The 17,067-nt window shown below is 49.3% G+C and overlaps 2 long non-coding RNA genes across 8 annotated transcripts; one reads left to right on the top strand and one right to left on the bottom strand.

Moving 5' to 3' along the window:
- Positions 1–10,270: 10,270 nt before the first annotated feature.
- On the top strand, positions 10,271–13,046 carry LOC113914072. Of its 5 annotated transcripts, none has more exons than XR_003517370.1 (5): positions 10,271–10,501; positions 10,979–11,091; positions 11,665–11,714; positions 11,964–12,054; positions 12,768–13,046. It is a non-coding gene; the product is annotated as an uncharacterized LOC113914072 (long non-coding RNA). The 5 variants fall into 5 exon arrangements; XR_003517368.1 differs by having other exon boundaries at positions 10,976–11,091; XR_003517367.1 differs by having other exon boundaries at positions 10,271–10,590.
- Positions 13,047–14,951: 1,905 nt separating this feature from the next.
- On the bottom strand, positions 14,952–17,001 carry LOC113914073. Of its 3 annotated transcripts, none has more exons than XR_003517373.2 (3): positions 16,726–16,968; positions 15,340–15,527; positions 14,952–15,224 (listed from the first exon to the last, which is right to left on the bottom strand). It is a non-coding gene; the product is annotated as an uncharacterized LOC113914073 (long non-coding RNA). The 3 variants fall into 3 exon arrangements; XR_003517371.2 differs by having other exon boundaries at positions 16,384–16,965; XR_003517372.2 differs by having other exon boundaries at positions 14,954–15,224; positions 16,853–17,001.
- Positions 17,002–17,067: the final 66 nt, after the last annotated feature.

The raw sequence follows: 17,067 nt of genomic DNA, 5'->3' as shown, positions 1-17,067 counted from the left end.
GCTTTTTTCTTGGGTTCTGAGCAAGCAATGGCCAGCCTGAGTTGCTTGTTATATGTGCTCTGACCTGCCTTAGTCGTGCCCCTGAGGGCTGCTAAATGGACCTGATAAGACATATGACCCTCTCTGATAAGATCTCTATCCCCATCAGTGTTTATGAGGAGGGGATTTAGAAAATTCACAGAATACAGAGATTTCTATTGTGATCTCTTCCTTGGGGCTTGGCTGAAACAAACAAACAAACAAACAAACAAACAATCCTAAACCGTAAATCCTAACAAAGAATGGGGAGACTCTTCCTATCTTGGAGATAAAGGTGCTGCTAATAATGTGCTAAAAATAAGTGGCAGGTGCTATGCTTGCCTTTTCTGATCTCGTGCAGTCTCCCCAGGGCCAGTGAGGTGTGCATTGCTATCCTCATTTGGAGAGGAGATTGCTAGGAGGAAGGGGGGGTGGTCAAATGTCACCATGAGGACACCAAGTACAGCACACGGGCATGTAAGTGACTTTAGGTGGTGGGATGGCACAGACCAGGGGCACTCATGATGCCGCTCTGCACATTACAATTGCATAATTTTAATGTAAGAAGAAATGTGATGCAGGCATCCAAGGGACCTGTTACTCATACAACAGACACTTACTGGGGCCCCACTGTGTGCTGGAGCCTGGGCTAGATGCTGGGAAGTCAAATAAGACACAAGTGGTCCTTGGTGTGCCTGGCTGGCTCAGTTGGAAGAGCATGCAACGCTTGATCTTGGGGGGTTGTAAGTTCAATCCCCACTTTGGGTGTAGAGATTACCAAAAAAAAAAAAAAAGACACTAGTGGTCCTTGCCTTCAGGAAGCTTGCAGTCAAGGGCGGGGCTCACAAACTCACGATGCAGGAGGTGAGGGAGATGAACGGAAGGCCTGGACGGGCATCGTGGGCACGGGGCAGCACATACCCCATGACAGGGAGGCAGCTTCTGTCCTGTTCCCACCAGCAGTTGCCATGTCTGGCTGGCGATGCCAGACTGGCCATGTTTTCAAGAGATACCAGAAGTCTGGATATTTATGTGAAATCCTCATCTTCAGATGTAAGCAACTACTTTCTTAAAACAAACACAAAAACAAGAAACAAACCCACAAACATAGGGTAAGCCAAACCTCAAGCAACTATGGGCTGGATTCAACATGTAGGCTGTATAGGGTTTTATTTCTAGCCTAGAGGCGGGAGTAGAGCGCAGACTGAGGGGGTGTTCAATTGGATAAAGAAGAGACTGAATGCATCCTAGCCATGCGAGTTTTCCTTGCATTTGTAAAGACCACCAAGGTCCGATCAACCAACAAACTTACCAGTAATCTCCATTTGCTGAGCACCTGGCATAGCTCCCCCATGGGATCCATACCTCGAACCATTTTGTCTGCCAAACCAAATGCACAGAGGAATAATTTTTAAGTTTGTCAATCAAAGAAGGTAAAAAAAAAAAAGGAGTATCCAGAGCTTCTGCTCAGCCTGAGATGAACAGGGCTACCTATTAAACTGGTATCATTCCAGCCAAAGTAAGGAGAATGGAATTTTATGGCTCCTTCCAGGACTCCTGGGGACCCTAGTGTTCCTCTGTAAGACCTGTCCAGGCCTGAACGTTGAGTAGGAGGCTGGCCTGGTCCCCAGGCCTGGGTGGCCGATGGAGTGGGGGGTGCTGCTTCTTACCCCTCAGTCCTTCACATTGTTAAAATTTCGTTTTGGTGGTCCAACCTCATGGAAGGGATTTGACAGCATCTAGCAAATGACACACACGCATGCCCTTTTTAAATGTAGCGATTTTACCTCTAGGATTCGAATCCAAAGACACATTTTGACCAAAATAGAAAACTACTGCTAATCTAAGCCAACCAAGTCATTTTAAAGGTCTAATTGGCTTTAGTAGACAATTCACGGACCGGGCAGCATCCTTTCTAGCAAATAGAGGGGAACTCCTGAGGCGTTTGTACAACATGGAAAGTATTCATGGAGGGAGGGTGGAGCAAGAAAGTTACCAGCAAAAGAAAAAGATTTTCCAGGTGAGGCTGCTTTCCCTTGGGGGAAAACCAAGCCGTCTTATCAGACAGATCATCTCATCTTCCTTTAGGGGGTGGAGAGGGCCCATCTGGCCGACTCATTGGCGCGCATCGGAAAAATTCCTGACTGATCAGTTAAGATTACCTTTCTGGGGGAGGTTGAAACTGCAGTTAGATTCTGTATTAAGCTTCCACTGGGGACTTGGCCTAAGTGACACCATTTTGGGCCTGTGGTGGTTTTTTTTTTTTTTTTTTAAAGACGAACGCACCAGCTCTGCACTGCAATGTTATTTGCAAAAGCAAAACATTAACAGGGTGCCTGAAGTGACCATCAACTGGGAACATCAGTCAGATAAGCTACAGTGCGGGCCGCACAACTGGGTACAACGCAGATGGAAAAAAGAAGGGGGTGGTCGAGATCTCCAGGGTATATTTTTTGTTTAAAAAAAGGGGGGGGCAGAACAGAACAGCATTTATAGCTTGCTGCTTTTGCATACACAGACACGCATGTTTTTAATAAGATTCAGCGCAAGGAGAAACCCAAAACTAATAAGACTAGGTATTAATGGGGAAAGGCAGGGATAGAGGTGAGATTTTTCTTGTTTTCTAGTTTGACTCTGCCACCAGGTAAATGTTTTACGGAATCCATTGATCAGAAAGGCATCCCTCAAAATTGAGAACTAAAACAAATGAAGCCTGGGGCGCCTGGATGGCTCAGTTGTTTAAGCGTCTGCCTTCAGCTTGGGTCATGATCCCAGGGTCCTGGGATCGAGCCCGTCATTGGGCTCTCTGCTCATTAAAAAAAAAATAATAATAATAAAATAAAACAAATGAACCCAGCGGTTATCAAGCCGGAGAGCAAAACATTACTTCGAGTGGCTTTATTTATTTATTTTTAAGATTTTGTTTATTTGTTTGACACACAGAGAGAGAGGCACAAGCAGGCAGAGGGAGAGGGAGAAGCAGGCTCCCCACTGAGCAGAGAGCCCGATGTGGGGCTGGATCCCAGGACTCTGAGATCATGATCTGAGCCCAAGGCAAGGGCTTAACCCACTGAGCCACCCAGGTGCCCTTCAAGTGTCTTTAAAATGCAGAATTTTGACTCTACATTCACAGGGCGGGGGGGGGGGGGGGGGGGGGGGGGGGGGGGGGGGGGAGGGGGGGGTCCTTTCCAAGGATAAACAACAATGACAACAAGGAAAAAAACAACGAAATCTGGAACTTCCTCTAGTAACCTTATTATTGGTGATGTTGCCACTGTTATTTTGACACCCTGAAGTTAGAGGTTAAAGCCAGTCAGTAATTAATTATGCAAATGTTGTCCTGAACCAAGACCTCCAGTGGAAGAAAAGAGATGTAAGTCCACAACAAAAAAGTTAAAAGAGTAAAACCCTGCCATCTTAAAACTTGAATTGGAAGTCTAAGTTTGTACTAATTAAATATTTTTCTCTTTCTAACAAAATATGTGGAGTTGACCTGAGAATAATGTGGGGTTTAGGGGCACTGACCCCCTCTCCCCAGGCTGCCGAAAATCCACATACAACTTTTAACTCCCCTAAAACTTCATTACTAACAGCCTGCCATTGGCCAGGAGACTAACCAATGACATAAAAAATCGATTAACACTTTTGTATGTTACGTTATACGATATTTTGTATGTTATGTGTATTATGACCTATATTCTTACAACAAAGTGAGCTAGAGAAAAGAAAATGTTATTAAGAAGTTCATGAGGAAGGGAAAAATATGTTTATAGCACTGCACCCCATGTACTGCAAAGATTCTGTGTGTAAACGGACCCGCGCAGCTCAGACCCGTGTTGTTCTCGAGTTGACTATCTCTTGGCTCTGGCAGCCGAAAAACCTAGAAGCCATGATAATGTGATAGCATGGAGTACCCTGAGGCCCAGCTTGTGGCCTCTAGATACCGATATCATTTACCACTAGAGGATCAGGGATTCTTGAAGAGATGGCTGATTCCAGGGCCGGGCCAAGAAACGCACAGAAGGAGCTGAGGACATCTCGAAAGTCCAGAAAGTTGGGAGCCTCCAAAGATCACTGGAGTCCTGTCCAAGGGCTCGGGAATCAGTAGGAAGAGGCTTCCAGTGGCCTAAAGTGGGACAATTTGAGCATCACATCAACTCAATCGAAACAAACTGAACATACAAAAAGCCATGAGTTCCATATGATATTATACAGCAGCTACTTCATCACCATGAGGGCATTGCTAGGGCACCGACTCATTGTTCTGATCATTGATAGAGAAAGGGAAATAATCATCAATATGCATGCTGTTTTTGTCTGAGCGAATATTTCAGGTGTATTTCAGGTAACTACACATAATGCTGAAGGAAAAATCTTTATTGAAGAATTCTAGAAATTAAACTCAGAAGGAATGGTAGAATGAAGAAATCACTGTTTTGCAATTCCTAATAAAACAATGGATCTAGGGGAAGAGCATCAGTGGATATCGGACCCATAGGATGAGAGGTCGAAGGGGGAAGTCCAACAGATGTTGATCACATCAGGACCCACTGATCAACCCTAGCGTCTATCAATTACGTACCTATTGAAATGATGTAGTAAGAGATCTACGGAACTGTCTATGAAGTATTCCAATAATTATTTTTTAACTTAAGTCCGAATCTAACTAGCAGTCTTCAGGAAGGATGTAGATAAAGGAACAAGGAAGCAATCATCTAAACCCAATACTTGGGACATTCTAGAAGATAAGTGACCCCCACCCACTCCCACTTTTTAAAGATTTATTTATTTATTTTAGAGAGAGAAGGAGAGAGAGCAGGGGGAGGGGCAGAGGGTGAGAAGCCGACTCCCCGTTGAGTGCGGAGCCCAGCATGGGGCTTGATCTCACAACCCTGGGATCATGACCTGAGCCAAAATCAAGAGTCAGATGCTCAATGTACTGAGCCACCCAGGCGCCCCTCGCTCCCTCACTTTTTGAAGAAAAGAGCATAAAAAGGGGAAAGACTATTATTTATTCAAAGTCTTAGACCACAACCAAATGCAACCCATGTATATATTCTTTAGATCCGGATCCCTAATTCAAATCAATAAACCATTAAAGGCATTTTGAGGGAATGAGGGAAATTTGAACATGGACTGGATATTAGATGATATTAAAGCTATTGGTAATTCTGTTTGGGGTACAATAGCATTGTGATTACATACATTTTAAAAATCCTTACCTCTTGGAGATGTACAATAAAGTCTTAAAGTGAAATGGTAATCTATGCCTTAAAGTGCACCGGCAAAAATGAATGAATAACAACATTTTTAAACATGAGGGTCTAGATAAAACAAAGATTTGTGTAATTTCTACGGACTGAGTTGTGTCTCCCTCCCTGCCCCCCACATTCATATGTTGAAGCTTAACTCCCAATACGATGGTATTTGGAAGTGGGCTGGTTGGGAGGGAGTTGGGTTTAGCTGAGGCCATGAAAGCGGGCCCTCCTGACGGCCTTTAAAGAAGAGACCCCAGAGAGCTTTCCTCAATAACCCCCACCATGTGAGGGCACAGTGAGAAGGGGGCTCTCACCAGGAACGGAACTGGCCGGCACCTTGATCTGGGACTTCCAGCCTCCAGTTTATATGGTCTTTCATTATGGCGGCTTGGGCTAAGGAGTAGTGTTGTAATTCTTGACGCTGAGTGATGGTATTGCGGGGTTCATGACACTATCCTTTTTTACTTTTGTTAGGTTTGTAAGATTTTGTGTAATCAGAAGTTTGAAAAACTTGCATTTTGAAGTTTCTGCCTGTAGGGTTACCCCAAGGGGCCCAAGAAGAGCCGATGTGGATGGGACCTTGGTGACTGAGTCACTGGGAGCCTCCGCTGCTCATCCCTCCTGCTCTTCACCTGAGAACTGCCCCCTTCCCTCCCACCCAGGGCTGCTTGACCATCCAGTCTGAGACTTTGAGGAGCCATGCCAGGCCCTGGACGTGGAAGGGATGTAGACATTTTTAGGAAAAACCCAGCTGGGCACCCCCCCTCCTTGGACCCCTCTTCTTTGGTGCCATCTGCAGGGTGAGGGAAAGGCCTGGGTAGGGAGGGAGCCAAGGGGTGAGGCGGGGGGTGGGGGAGACTTGGAAAGGAAGGAGAAGAGGTCGGCTGGTGCAGGACGCAGGAGGGACTGGGCCGCGGAAGAAGGAATGGTACCAACCAAGGGTCCAGCCCCCCTGGGTCTCCCAGGAATGCTGGAGGTGGCATCGTGCCCTGCTGGAACAGAGGTGGTAAGAGCCATCCTCACTGCTAGTGGATCATGGGGAAGAGGGACAGCCACAGTCGGTGGCCTTTCAATTACTCCCTAGCTGTCGGCATCCTCTCAAGCTGGACAGCAAGAGGGCAGGTCATCCAAAACATTTGAAATATTGTCTGATTTAGCTGACCTTCCTGTCACGTCTTGTCCCAAGAGTCCTTTTGTTGGTATTTATTCCTTTAGGAGAGGTGATTCATCGGCCTGACTTGGGTTTCTGTTGAAGAATCCACAACCTTCCCGTCGGTAACGTCTGCCTTTTAACTACCTGACCTCAGCCCACAGATTCCGAAAGGGCAGAATGTTCTGCGGGATGGGGCCCCGAGGCCCTCCAGCTCATGGGTGGCAGTTATACGGCCCCTGGTCTGCCACCCCCTCCACCCCGAGTGCAGGGCAGACACCGCCAGGCAATCTGAGCGCTGGATGTGGCCTCGCCATCCTGAGCAACGTGCACCCCCAGCCACTTGTCCCACTAACCAGCATTGGCATGCAGTTTGGACCGGCTGCTTTCCTGGAACAAGTCCAATCCCCTCATTCTAGAGAGGAAGAAACTTGAGGCCGGGGAGTGTCACTTACAAAAAGTCGCAAGGTGAATTAGCGAAGTGTTGGGACTCGAGGTGTCTGGTCCTCGGGCTGGGAGAGCTCTGAGCCGGGACAGCTCAGAGAAGGCTTACTGCTGCCAGCCTCCATGGGCAACTCTCAGAGGCCGACAGGTGCCGGAGCCGAGCTCCTTCCCCTTCCTTCTCCAGTCTGGCTGGCTTCCGTCCCCAGCCCCTGTCTCTCGGGCCAGCAGGAAAGCCATCCTAGGGGCCAGCTGGAGTGGCACCCGGATGCAGGAGGCAGCCGTGACAGCCCCTGACTCATGCCCAGCGCAGTAGCACCATGGCTCCCCTTCCTGGGCCGGGCAATAGCACCCTGCCGGATTGCATGGCACAGGCCGGAATTTAGAGCAATGAACCCTTTCTGCTCAGTCTTTGGCAACTTCGACCCAATGTCTTATTCGCTCTTCAGGGAATACGTGGAATACTCCCTAAGACAGCTAGGGAGTGATTGAAAGACCACCGACTGGGGGGACAGAGGACTTGTGTGATGCTCAGGAAAGACCTTGGAGCTTTGAGGGCCCTGATGGGGGATGAAACCACCCCCGCTCTATGGGGGCTGTGCTGTGTGGATCTGGATGGAGGAAAAGGGCAGGCAGACCCAGAAGGACAGGCTGGGCAAACCTCCGTCCCAACTGCTTGCGAGCTGAGTTCCAGCCAGCAGGCCCTCAGGGTCGGGTGCTGATGCCGATGCCCCATGGCCATCTTTGGAGAAGGAACGGAGGAACCGGATTCTGCCCAGGGAGCCGCCACCTCTGGCGATCACACAGGGGAAGATCAGACAAGAGCGTTTACTTTCCTCTTGGCCCTATCGGTGTGCTGGAGGTTCCACCCAGGAGGACAAGCAAACTGAGGGACTCAGAGCCTTTGCTGGTGGCATGACGGCGCCTGGGCCCCCGGTGATAGCCGGCTTATCCACACAGCCCGGGGCCTAGAGCCCATTTGGCAATTCCGCCCTGATCTTCCTGCCTCAGTCTGCAGCAGCCCCTTGCTGGTAACTCACAAGTGAAGTATGCGACGAGGTCATGTGGGTGATGTGTGGCCTAGATGTCCCCTGGTGGGCAGTGGGATGTCGAGGTATGCAAGGAAGACTGGAGGTAGACAAGTGGCCATTTTTTAAAAACTTTATTTATTTATTTTATTATATTATGTTGGTCACCATACAGTACATCATTAGTTTTTGACGTAGTGTTTCATGATTCATTGTTTTCGTATAACACCCAGTGCTCCATGCAGTACGTGCCCTCCTTAATACCCATCACGGGGCTAACCCATCCCCCCACGCCCCTCCCCTCTAAAACCCTGTTTGTTTCTCAGAGTCCATCGTCTCTCATGGTTCATCTCTCCCTCCGATTTCCCCCCCCCCATTTTTCCCTTCCTTCTCCTAATGTCCTCCGTGCTATTCCTCATGTTCCACAAATAAGTGAAACCATATGATAATTGGCTTTCTCTGCTTGACTTATTTCACTCAGCATAAGCTCCTCCAGTCCCATCCATGCTGATGTAAAAGTTGGGTATTCGTCCTTTCTGATGGCTGAGTGATATTCCATTGTCTATATGGACCACATCTTCCTTATCCATTCATCTGTTGAAGGGCATCTCGGCTCTTTCCACAGCTTGGCTGTTGCGGACATTGCTGCTATGAACATTGGGGTGCATATGGCCCTTCTTTTCACTACATCTGTGTCTTTGGGGTAAATACATCATCATTAGCCACCAGGGAAAAGTGGCCATTTATGGAATTTGGTTACCCTGGGCTTTTGCAAATTGTGCTTCCCTTGTTTGGAATGTTCTTCTCCCAGCCCTTTGCATGGCTGGCTCCTTCTCCCCATTTCAGCTGTCATCTCTACTATCCCCTCCTCAGTGAGGCCTTCCGTGGCCACTCCAGTCTCCCAGGCCCAGAGCCTGACTCATTCAAGGGGCCCCACAAATGCTGGATACATTCTCCCATGTGCTTTCCACGGACGCCCTACGAGGTCGAGATTGTCCCCAATTTACAAAGGGGGAAACTGAGGCTTGGAGGAGTCCAGTACTCCCTTGAGGAGATACGCCTAGTAGTGAGTAGTAGAGTCGTGATTTGAACCCAGGTCTGCCTGACTGCAAATTCCATGCTCTTGACTGCTCTTCTGTCACTTAGTGCTGGGCGTGGGGGTCAGGACACGATGCAGGGGAGTGACAGGAGGGGAGGAAGGGAGACGGAGGGCATAATTATTAGATATGTTAGAGACTCTTCTTTTCGGTGAACACTTCCTTTTTAGCGGGAGAGCAGGCAGGGAGGGGCAGAGAATCTCAAGCCGACTCCGCACTGAGCATGGAGCCCGAAGTGGGGCTCGATCTCACGACCCTGAGATCATGACCTGAGCCCAAATCAAGAGTCGGAAGCTTAACCGACTGAGCCCCCCAGGCGCCCTGGCATACTGATTATTTTAAACAGAAGTTACTTAAGAGACAGTCTGGCAAGAAGGGCACTTATACCCTCCTCTGTTCCCGTGAAAGCAGAAAATCAATCTCCCCTGTGAAAGGTACCCGCCCTGTACTAGGAGCTAAAGAGATCCTTATCACCAGAGATGGGAAATTTAGATCCAAGAAGACTGTGTAAATGACCCTTGTTACTTTTTACTAATTTACCCCAGCCCCAAATCTGTTTAGAATTCTTAATTGAAGCTCCCAAAGTTAAGTTTTCTTTGTCCTGTCAATTCCTCACAGATTTATTGACTCTTTGTCTAAAAAAGTAGAAAAACTCCCTGCCTTGGTCATTTCTTTGGATCTCGATTTCATTGTTTGGCCTCTGTGTGCATGTAATAAATCTTTCGGTTTTTATTTTCTCCTGTTGGTCTGTCTCATGTAAACTGAATTCTTAGTCCAGCTAGAAGACCTTGAGGGTGGAGAAGAACTTTTCCTTCCCTTCTGTTGCCTTGGGTGGAAAGTTAGGAAGGCTTCCTGGTAGAGGTGGCAACTGCCCTGAGTCTCAACAGGTGAGAGGATTTTGCTGAGGGGGCGTGGGGAGCAGAGAATGTCAGTCAAAGAGGGCAGCCTTGGCATCCCAGTGAGTCCAAGGGACGGTCAGTAGCCGAGCAAGGTGGAATTGCCAAGGTCATAGGCCCAAGGGACACATTATATTAGAATGGGCAGCAACAAGCAACACCCACTTAAAAATAATGTTTCTTTCTTGGACTTGCTGTGTGTCCATTACAGGTCATGTGGGGCTGTGACTGGAGAGGTTGCCCCTCGGGGACGCAGACCGACGGAGACTTCGCCGTGCGCCAGCGCAGCCGGTTGCCGTGGTGGGGGTGGGGCCCGCGCGAGCTCGCACACTGGCCGTCACAGCCCTTGCCCGGAGTGCCACGCGCCACTACTGCTCGAATTTCACTGGTCTGAACGAGTCACAGGGCCACGCTGAACTTCAAGGGACCGTGGAAATGTAATCCAGCATGCGTTTGGAATGAAGACTAGAAAAATCCGGGAGGACAGCCCTAACGATACACAAGGGATAACTCGGGAAAGGAGAGCGAAGACCAGGTCACGCCCACGGGTGGGCCTTGAATGCCACGTTCAAGAGTGTGGAACTCGTCCAGCGTGATGGGGAGCGCCGAGTAGGTGAGTGAGATGTCAGCCCGTGGGGAACGAAGGAGGCCGGCCCAGGAGAAGGTCGCAAGAGAAGAAGGAGGTTAAGAGGAAGGGAGGAGGTAAGACAGAGCAGGGGGGCTGGGGAAATGGGTGGGGGAGTGTGTGCACAGGTCGTGGGAGAGGGGAGAGGGGGAGGGGCGACGGAGAAGAGGGAGAGGGCACAGACGTCCCGGGGGGCTGTTGACCCTGGAAAATCAAGACTTCCATGAAGTGGAAGGACCAGCCTCAAATCTAAAAGGTTTTCGCCAAAACGAGGGACTAGACTTATTTTCACAGTGGAACAGGACCAAGTTTCAACTGTGAGAAGACAGATTTAACTTGAATTTTGTAACACCTTCTGTTATCAACTTCTCCTTGTTCCTTGAACTATTTGCCAAGCACTTTGCACAGAAAGGAGCTTGTGTGTAATATGTGGAAATGTTAATTTCCTTCCTGTTCTCATAGCAGCAGGAGAGAAGGAATGGCAGCTTTGCCGTGGTGCAGAACCACCCTGCAGAAAACTCCTGCCCCAGCCCGGGTTTGGGGGGCGAAGTTACATGAGGGCGCCCGCCGGTGGGCAGGTGGGTACAGAAGCAGGTGCCAGGTTGGAAAGGAGGGGGAGGCTCTCTCTGGGGGACACAGGGGCTGGCGGCTTCCATGCAGGGCCAAGGCTGCTTCTCTTCCCACTCAGCTCTGCAGGGAGGGGCGGTGATCAGAGGTAGGTGGGTGCTGAGCACGTGGCCTTCAGAGGAGCTGGTGGGAACCCCGAGGGCTGGCCCTGGGAGGGGCACCTGTGTGATTTGCCCAGAGACAGAGAGCATTGGCATGTCACCATCCGTAGCTGGGGGGGAGCTCCGGCTGTATGGGTGACCCCCATGTTGTCTGGACCCCACCCCCATTTGTTCCTGACCCCACAACAGTCTGCAAATCTCACTGGATTCTGTGGCCAGGAAGGGAGGGAAGACGGCACTTGAGTTAGGGTAATGAAAGGATGCAACATTGCTTACAAAGGAGAGGGAGCAGAGCTGAAGAACGCAGCGCTGGAGGCCAGATGGACTCACTGTGTGAACTTGGATGAGTTATTTCCACTCTCTGTGCCTCCTGTTCACCATCTTTATTTTTTTTTTATTATTTATTTATTTATTTTTACGTAGGCGCGAACTCCGGACCCTGAGATCAAGAGTCCCTTGCTCTACTGAGCCAGGTGCGCATCGCCACCTTTAAAGTGGGAACAATAACAGAGCCTCATGTGTTAATATGTGTAGGGTGCTTCGATTCTTGGTAGGTGCTATGTGAATATTACATAAAGTTGATCATGTATTCTGGACTTAGATTCATACCCGTTAGACTGCTGTATGTGGGAAGCCTGTCTGGGGTTTAGGGGTTGAGGGAGCTGTGTCTTAGTGCAATGTCATGACCGAGGGCCCATCTGGTTCCATCTCTGGCTTTACAGATGAGGACTCAAGGCCCAGAGAACAACTCGGCCAAGGTCACCTGGGACCAAGACCACTGAGTGACAAAACCGACTGGAGCTCCGAGGCCTGGTGAAGCCCACACCTGAGGCCCGAGTCGGCCTCTCCCTAGCTGTGGGATGTTAGCTCTGGGGGGCTGTCCAGCCTGGGATGAACGGGTTGCGTGGTGGGCCTCAAGCCTGAAGCTGCCTGACCTCCCCCTGGTGGGGTCTGCCTGGGGCCTGCGGCCTACAGGAGAGGCTGTCCTTCCATTCTGACACCAGCTGGCCCTCGGGCCTGGGAAACTGTGTTTGACTGGGGGCCTTATCATGGCCCATCCCAAGGCCGGTGTGGATGGAAGCATGGGGAAGCTGTGGTGGGACACCAAGGCTTAAAGTTCCTGGGGGCCCAAGCTGGAGACTGAGCCGGCCTGTCTTGCTGAGCGTTTCATCAGCAATCACACCATGCCCTCCCTCTTGCTCTTAAAAACCTGGTGTGTGCGTGCATGCGTGCGTGCGTGCGTGTATGAGAGAGTGGGTATGTGTATGAATGTGCGCACGCGCGTGTGTCTGTGTGACTGTGTGGGGGCTGTGGGGGGATTTAAATGCTGAGGTGATGCACACCCTTGTTCCAGCTGAGGGCTCCTCCCTAGGTCACCAGAATGGGCTCACTCTAGAGATTTAGAAGAGGCTCTATGCCTTGGTGGGATTCTTGAGCTGACACTGGTGAGAGCAGAGGGGGTACAAGACACGTCGGCATTATCTGAGGTTGCATTTTCCCTGGCTTTGGTGTGCTTTTGTTTCTAGCAGCACCTGTGACCTGTCTTTGGAGGATCTCCTACCATGGCCCAGTGGCCACAGGATGGCTCTCAGACAAGCTTGTGGCCGTGGGAGAGCCCAGCTCCCCTGCCTTGGGTTGGGCATTTTGGAGGCCAGACTTGCCTTCCAGGGTTCGCTGTGGGAGCAGGCTGGAGCTTCCGTCTGCAGGACTTGTGCAGAATCACACCCAGGCTTGGCTTGGTCCCATCCCGGTCCTGCTTCCCCTGCCCCTCACTGGCTTCTCTGAGAGCAACTTTGAAATAAATTTCTTTGACATGAAACCTCATGTTTTGGGCTATTTCTGGGGAGACTGACCTAAGAAGACCTAAGGTGGTCCTCTGCTTCTTTTTCAGGCAACTGACAGACCGAGACCTCGACCCATTTAAGTTTCTCTCCTATATTTTCCTAGAGCACCCTGAAGTTTTCTCTGCCATGTGGCTTTGCCCATGCTTGATTTTCTGAAACCCCTGCTAGACCACAAGTTCTGGAGGGCAGGAATCTCACTTGACTCATTCCTAAGTCCATGGAAGGACACTTGGTTTCTAAAAGATTTTATTTATTTATTTGAGAAAGAGAGAGAGAGATAGAGAGCAAACTAGTGGGGAGAGGAACTGAGGGAGAGGGAGAGGAAGAGAGAATCTGAAGCAGACTCCATGTTCAGCATGGGTCTGATCTCTGATCAGGGCTTGATCTCACATCTAAGAGATCATGACCTGAGCCAAAACCCAGAGTTAGAAGCTTAACCAACTGAGCCACCCAGGCGCCCCAGGAAATATGGTTTTTATTCTCCACATTCTAATTGTCAAAACAAGGCTAACATGGGGCACCTGGCTGGCTCAGTCATTAAGCATCTGCCTTCAGCTCAGGTCATGATCCCAGGGTCCTGGGATCGAGCCCCGCATTGGGCTCCCTGCTCCGCGGGAAGCCTGCTTCTCCCTCTCCCACTCCCCCTGCTTGTGTTCCTGCTCTCACTCTCTCTCTCTGTCAAATTAAAAAAAAAATCTTAAAAAACAAAACAAAACAAGGCTAACACATGGGTTGGGTATTAGGTTATAGGCTCACCTTCTGTAACCAAAGCCTAAATAACCGAGGCTTAAATAAAATACAATTTCATTTCTCTCTCATGTAATACTCCAGGTGGCTCCCTTGTGATGGGGACCCAAATTCTTTCTTGCTGCTTTGATATCTTCAATGTGTGATATTGTCTCTTGGTCTAGTATGGCTGCTCCAGCTCCTGTCATTGCATCTGCATTCCAGCCAGTAGGAAGTAGGAAAGGGGAAGCACAATATACCCCATTTCTTAAAGGACATAGCCAAAAGTTGTAAATATTATTTCCACTCATATCTCATTGGCTCTAATGAAGTCACAGGAATACTTTTAGGTGAAAGAGAGGCTAGGAAATAGACTCTTTAGCTGGGTGGCCCTAGACTAGGGGTTTGCTTACTAAAGGAAGAAAGAGACAATTAACATCCCATTATGCTCTCCTAGTTCAGGGCAGATAAGCTGTTACACTGCGAAGACATACAACCCCCAGATCTTAGTGGGTCAACACAACTAGGACTTACGGCTCACTGAATCTGACATGGCCTAGCAGGGGGCCCCACTCATCACAGTCACGCAGGGAGAAAAGCTGATGGATGTGCCCTCTTGATGCAAAGGAACGGGATGGGTGGCAAATTGGACTCTGGTTTGTGAAGGCTTCTACCTGCAAGTGACATATAGTAACCTCTGTGCACATTGCAGTGGCCAAAGTAAATTCCATAGTCGTGGCAAATCTGGGGCGGGGGCTGGAGGGGGGTAGGGAAGTGTGATCCAGCTAGAATATTTATGACAAGCAATAATGGTCTCCACCTTCATTCACGTGCCTGTACTTTACTTTCCTTTGCTTCTCCCCACCCAGCCCCTCAGCCTCTTTCAGCCAGTAGATTCAGATTTGGATGAGATTATATGAGAGGATATACACTAAGCTGTTCATAAGTAGGGAAACCCTGGGCAAAAAATGAAAAGAAAAAAAATCCAAAAGCTATACTTTAAGAAAGCATATATGTTTATAATAACGATTTTGCATTGATAGGAGAGAGAGAGAGAGAGAGAGAGAGAGAGAGAGAGTGTGTGTGTGTGTGTGTGTGTGTGTGTGTGTGTGTGTGGTTTCTGTATAAATTTAATAAAATAATAAAAAAAAGAAATTTGTAAAATATAAACTCACTTACCAAACCAAGCAGATAATAATAAAGCAGTACCATATTAACCATAACCATATCAGGTTTGGACATGTTTGGATACACATTACAAAAAACCTAAAGTAATTGTAACAAGATAAAACTTGATTTTTTCCCCCTCCCGCTTAAACCGGTCTGGGCGTAGGCCATCCAGAGCTTGAATGGTTTCCACTTTCTAGGTCACCTCATGGTCCAATACAGCTGCAGAAGTTCCAGCCATCACATCTGAAATTGAAGCAGTAGTTAAGAAGGTGGGGAAGGCAAAAGGACTCACCTCCCAGCTGACTCAGCTCCTTTAAAGCAGCTTGAACTCATGACCCTGAGATCAAGCGTGGCTTACACAAGGTAGTTTATTTCCCTCTCCTGTGAAAGTCCAGAGGCAAGCATCCAGCAGTGTCACGATGCTCCATGGTGCCAGGGCTCAGGCTCCTTCTGTTTTGTTGTGCCTCCAGGTATGGCCTCCATTCCATGGTCAAATCACAGTTCAAGATGACTACTTTCCCTCCAAGCATCATGTGCCCATTTCACCTGCCAACACAGTACCAGTGAATGAAAGGATTGCTGCATATAAACTCAAGTTAATCCATCAGTAGTATTTTCTATTTTTTTTTTAAGAGAGAGAGAGTACATGCATGCGCACGTGAGTGAAGGGGGGAGGGGCAGAGGGAGAGGGGAGAGAATCCCAAGCTCAGCGTGGAGCGGGATGCTGGGCTCGATCTCAGAACCTGAGTCGAAATCAAGAGTCGGATCTTCAATTGTCTGAGCCACCCAGGCGCCCTGTGTATTCTAATTTTTTTAACCACCAAAGTAATATATGCACAAGATTAAAAATTATATAGCACAAAATGTTTATGAGACAAAGTGAAGGTCATCCGCCCTGGTCTGCCTGACCCCTCAGTAACAGTTTCACCCCAGTTTCGGACAGCTGCTGTCAACAGGAGCCACTCTGACGTTATGTTCAAAGTGCGATGTTTGCAAAAATCAACCATGATATCCCTCAAATAAGTCAGTAGCTGAGATTGCCTTCCTCATGATCCCTTCTGCGCTCTAGGGGTGATCACTGAGTGAAGTGTGATCATCTGGCCCAAGTGTGGTTGACCCATAAGCCACCTGGCAGCTGGGAGAGGGCAAGAAAGAGGAAGATCTGCCCAACAGGGGCAGTAGTGATCACCATAGCCAATCAGATCCATTCTCTCTAGAATTTGAAATAGAAATTTTGAGACTATCTGCTGAAAGGAATTTAGGTGTCACAAAGGAAAGAGCAGAGTCAAGTAAGGAGGATGAGGCCTTGAATATACTGCTGTGCCTGGTGCTACCACCCGCCTTGGACTTTACGGTTTGAGTTGGATTTCTGTCACTAGCAACGATGGTTTTAATTCAGCACCTAAGAAGATTGCGAGTTTTGGGTGGTACGGTTTCCTTGGTCTAAGAAGCTCTCCTCCTGGGACCCCACTTTTACAAAGCTGCTATCATGGACCCTGCTGAGAGGCAAAACAGGGACTGGGGTTCGCCTGGTTGTTGAGTACAGGCTGCCCAGGGAAGACAGAGCTGGCTGGCATCAGGTCCTTCCTCCCAGGTCATCAGTCTCGTGATTCGGGGCAAGGGAGGATGTATAAGGACATCTCTCAAGCACTACCCACAAAGAATGGACTAAAAGTGCAGTCTAGGGCCTCGAGAAACTACGCAGAGTTGTTTTGAGGAACCCGCCAGCCAGTTCCAAACTGACAGGCACTTCTCTCTGCCAGGGAAGGACACAAGACAGGTCCGTGGTGACTCCCGTCCTGGGGCCAAACGGTGTCACGGCCGTGGGCGTGTGGTCCTTCAGCCTGAGCTCAGACCACCTGGGGCGTTACCCAAGTGCTAGAATTCCATTCGGTTCTTCTCCATTCGGTCCCTTTCGGGCCGCCTTGAACGGCCTCCCCAAAGCCGAGCCGGATAAAACAAACCGGCCCCTTCCCCGCCCGCCGGGGAACACGCCGGATGTCTGCGCAGGCGCACTCGCCCAGGGCGGTCGAGTCTCCGCCCAATGGGCGGTAACCCTCCCAGGGGCGGGGCGGAGGCCGTTAGC

Source organism: Zalophus californianus, chromosome 11 (assembly GCF_009762305.2).
Source record: "Zalophus californianus isolate mZalCal1 chromosome 11, mZalCal1.pri.v2, whole genome shotgun sequence".
NCBI lineage: Eukaryota > Metazoa > Chordata > Mammalia > Carnivora > Otariidae > Zalophus > Zalophus californianus.
The sequence above is the reverse complement of the archived record's forward strand: the minus strand, read 5'-3'. Positions and strand labels throughout refer to the sequence as shown.